The sequence below is a fragment of the Homarus americanus genome, unplaced genomic scaffold, assembly GCF_018991925.1.
Source record: "Homarus americanus isolate GMGI-L3 unplaced genomic scaffold, GMGI_Hamer_2.0 scaffold15754, whole genome shotgun sequence".
NCBI classification, from domain to species: Eukaryota; Metazoa; Arthropoda; class Malacostraca; order Decapoda; family Nephropidae; genus Homarus; species Homarus americanus.
The window spans coordinates 3,360-7,768 of NW_024745252.1; the positions used below are offsets into that span (position 1 = coordinate 3,360).

At 50.2% G+C, this 4,409-nt stretch overlaps 1 non-coding gene across 1 annotated transcript; it reads left to right on the forward strand.

Annotated features, from left to right (window-relative positions):
• The first annotated feature begins 3,684 nt into the window (after positions 1-3,684).
• Positions 3,685-3,847, forward strand: LOC121878603. Its single transcript, XR_006091182.1, has one exon. It is a non-coding gene; the product is annotated as a U1 spliceosomal RNA (small nuclear RNA).
• Positions 3,848-4,409: the final 562 nt, after the last annotated feature.

A 4,409-nucleotide genomic window follows, 5' to 3' on the forward strand; every position in this document is an offset into this window, starting at 1 on the left:
GGACGGGAGAACCCCATGTTCATAAGACATATTGTAGAGAGCAAGCAAGGGGCCGTTAAGAATATTAGTACAGGCGTTGAGGACGGAGTAGGTTATCTGATCATCCCCAGGAGAGGTGTCTTTTCTAGAGCGACGAGCACTGTCAAGCTCGAACTGTGTGATGGGATGATCAGTGGGGGCAGGGGAGGTAAGAGCAGCACGAACAACAGGCTCAGACGCATCGATGCGGGCCTGCACTGCCTCCTGCATTGGATCTGGAAGTGCCTCTGGGGAGGAAGCTCGTGCCCAGTCCTCCATTAAAGAGCAGGCAAGGGAGGCGGGATCAGGGTGGGGAGGAGGCCTCCGTCGAGTACCCCGTATAGCATTAATCCGATTCCATACATAAGAGGGTGACGACTGGAACGATAGAGATCCCGTGAAGGATAGCCAGTCCGCCTCACGTATCCGACGGCGCTCCTGAGTTGCAAAGGAGCACCAATTTTTGAAGTCTTCCCAGTCCTCTGGAGACCGAGACCTCCGTATGGCAGAGTGGAGATCACGGGTTACCTGCCGGAGATGTCTCATGGCAGGGATACGATACCAGTAGTTGGTGGCACTTCTGGGGTGACGGGAGGGCGTGGAGGGGTAGCGCGATTGACAGAGTCATACACGGCATCAACAAAATCAGCGCTGTAAGAGTCAAGGGACTGAGGGACAACATAGGAATCCGCCCAGGTAGAAAGGTATTGGGTAAAGGAAGGAACAGCATCTTGTGTGAGACGAAGGCGAGGGGATCGATAAGGAGTTGATGTCGTGGCAGAGAAGGAGAGCCTGAGATGGGTAGTAACGGCAAGATGGTCACTATACAGAGCAGGCTCGGTGCAGACGGTAGGATGAAAGGAAGTATGACCGTTCAATAGTAAGCCAACATCAAGGAAACTATGGGGGAGGCGAGTAGGATCGTCAGGACAAAGAAAGCGAACATCATCATCCCCATTAAGAAACTGTGAGAGATGTGATCCATTAAGGGTACATGGAGTGGGATGATCCGGAGTAAGAGTGGGATGGCGGGCATTAAAGTCGCCAAGAACAATAGTGGGAACCCCATCATGGAGGTCGTGAAGAACCTGGGGTCCAGAGAATCACTCTTGAAATGAACATTGACTACACGAAGGGTTCGGTCACCAAGAGTAAGGGAGACAGAAAGTAATTCAGACGGGGGTCCATGTGAGTCAGGTGAAGGGAGACGAACAGATGGAATGGTGTTACGCACAAGGGTGAGGAGGCCACGAGCCTGCCCACGGTACCGAGGCAGGGTGTAAACAGAATAGCCAGAGAGGCGGAGTGGAGTAACATCGTCTGTGATGGTTTCCTGAAGTAGAGCAACATCTACTTGATGGGAGAGCACAAACTGGGCGAGGTCTGTCCGGCGAGGTCTAAGTCCCTGGATGTTCCATTGTAAGAAGAGGAGGGAACGGCCTCCGGTGTGAGATGAGTCGGAGGGGGCTAGACAGGGCTCCAGAGGAGGTACCAAATTCTGTTGAGAGAAATGGAGAGGGAGGAGTGGGAGAGCGAGGGATGGATCCTCCATCTCGGGAGATGGAAGGAGGCGGGTCATCAGGGCTTGCAAAGCGCGCCCCTGTTGGGTCAGGGTGTCCAGAATGAGTTGTTGTTGCTTCTGCAATGTCGCAATTGTTTTCACAAACAAGTCGAGTTGGGTTGAGAGAAGGTTGATTTGCTTGGAGTGGCGATCCAGACGGAGAGTGATTGTTTCCATAGAACCAACTTGGTGTACCTGTGCATGAGCTGGAGGTGGCGGCGAGGATTGCCGAGGGCCCGACTGGGCATGTGGTGGTGGTAGCGACGGAGAGGGGCGGTGAGGGTTCAGTTGAGTAAGAGGTGGTGGTGCTGGTGAGAGACAGCGGGGGTCCGGGTGGGCAGGAGATGGTGGTGACTGTGTGGCAGGGCCGGCAACGACCTTGTTCCAAGAACGGTAGGGAGAGGGAGGGAGGGGAGAAAGGATGGGTGGTAGGGGTGATGGAGGGGTGGTAGAGGAGAGGAGATCAATGGGAAATCCTTGGTGGATGGAAGAGGCGGTGGTGGATAGGATTGAGGTTTGGTTGACAGGGGCTTCGTCAGAGACGAGGGCGGTGGTACAAGGTAAGTTTTCCCCGGGCGAGTGCCAGGACGCTGTGGGCAATTGGCATTCCAGGCGTGGTGACTGCCATGGCAATTGACGCACCGTGGAATAACTGGGATTTTGTTCTGAATTTTCGATTTGCATTCCACTGTGTCGTGAGGACCTGCACAGAAACCGCAGGCGACCATCCTCGTGCACTCCCAGGTGCGGTGTTTCCACGATTGGCAACGACCACAGATTTTCGGGGTTCCGATAAATCGGTCGAGAGGACAGTTGTGAATTGGTCCTACATTCACCTTCGGGGGGAGGGGGCCCACCCACCAGCCGATGAGTTCGTTGGATGGATGTTTGGAGACCGGGTTGATGCGGCGTTCCATGTCCAGTAGTTGTGGGAGAAGAGGGCGAAGATCGTCGATAGGGATCTCCCAGGGTACGTGGCGAACCATTACCTTGGTACGACGAGTTTCTGGGGTGATGATGGTGAACTTCAGCATCACCTCCCCCTGGGGAGCAGGAAAGCCCACCTGAGTGAGCAGGCGCACCGTCTCGTCCATTTGTGTGGTGACTATCACGGCTGTGGGACCTCGGCGGAGGCGAAGTGTTGAGTCCTGAAGTGGAGAGCAGTGACGGAAGAACCAGGTCGTCCGTGTGCTCAGAGGCAAGTCCCAAGGGAAGGCGAGACGACGAAGGCGCGACGGGGCAGGGAGACAAAGGGAATCCCCTATGTCCATCGTCGGCGGAGGGTCGGTCATTGAGCCACATGTAGGCTCACTTGGGGACCCTGATGACAGGAGTCCACCCTCTACAGCCCCAGAAGGGGTGCAAGGGGGAGCCGTGGCCCCTGCTGGAGACCCTGACTTCTGAGGTTTCTGCTTCTTCTTTGACGTGTCTTCAAGAAGAAAGTCGTCAGCATCACTGTCACCTACTGCCGCCGTTTCTAACGAACGGGAGCGTTTAACGGCGGGCATAGGACACGTTGGCAACACTGCAGTCAGGTGGAGTGGTAATGACGTCACACTATCACACTGCGCATGCGCAAACTTGAAAACTTTGCTCAGAGGGATCGGGTGGTAGGACCAGATGTTTTATCCCCAAAAAATGACAAAGTCCAAAAGTAACAAAAAAATATATGCCACTGTGCTGATAACTGGGTCTTACTGTAGTTGTCTACACAGGCTGGGATTGGTAGACTCTCTGAATTCGTCAGAAATACGAATTTTAAGGAGCAGTCTCTTACAGCCTTTGTTGACACTACGCACGCATGCGCGTTTCTGTGAAATCATCTTGATTTAGACACAAGAAAAACGCGAAAATATATATCAATAGTTAACATTTTCTAGCCCAGTATGTTTGTAAATGAATAAAGTTTATAAAGCCAAACTTGTTTATTTCTATCACATGCTCTTATTTTTAATTTGGAAATTTTTATTTTAGCATACTACGAATTATAGAAAGAGTAATCATTTTATTTGTTTGTAAAATGAGGTAAATAACATAAAAAAGAAGGTTCAGCGCATTGATGGTCAGTCAAGTAAGGTTAGGGTTCAGGATGATGATGTTCGTGCATACTTACCTGGCACAGGAGATACCGTGATCACGAAGGCGGTTTTCCCAGGGCGAGGCTCACCATTGCACTCCGGTGATGCTGACCCTTGCGATTAACCCAAATGTGGTTAACTCGAGTGCGCAATTTTTGTTAGCGGGGGACTGCGTTCGCGCTATCCCCCTTACACAATTCATAAAGGATTACATAAGAAATATAAGGTACAACGGCGTATTTTTACAGCTTAACAAGGTCTCTGTTAATAAATAGTACTTGATTTATGCTTAAGGTCAGCAAAGAATTTTTTTTCTACGCTACTTTTATATGATTTATATTTTGACAATTCCGTGTGAATGAAAGATTTTCAAACTCTCTAATTGATGCCTAGTAACTCATAATATTGAAAGAAGTTGGGTTTTTTTTAATAGTCTGTATCACACTCGACAGTCACTCACTGTCACAGCAATGAAAGAAATCTATCATGATCTTGTTTACCAACACCTGATACACTGTCACACAGTATGGGGGGGGGGGCCTCTAGCTCTTCAAAAACATAATCTCTGGTTACTGCACAAAAGAGAGTTGTACGGACAATGACCTACTTGAAAAAAAAACAGATCACACAAATAAAAAATTAGCTATATTGAAAATTTTTAAATTCGAAGATGTTAACACCTACTGCTGTGCCCCGTTGTTTACAAATCTATCAATCACTTTTCATTCGCCTCTACCGCCGTGGACTTCCCC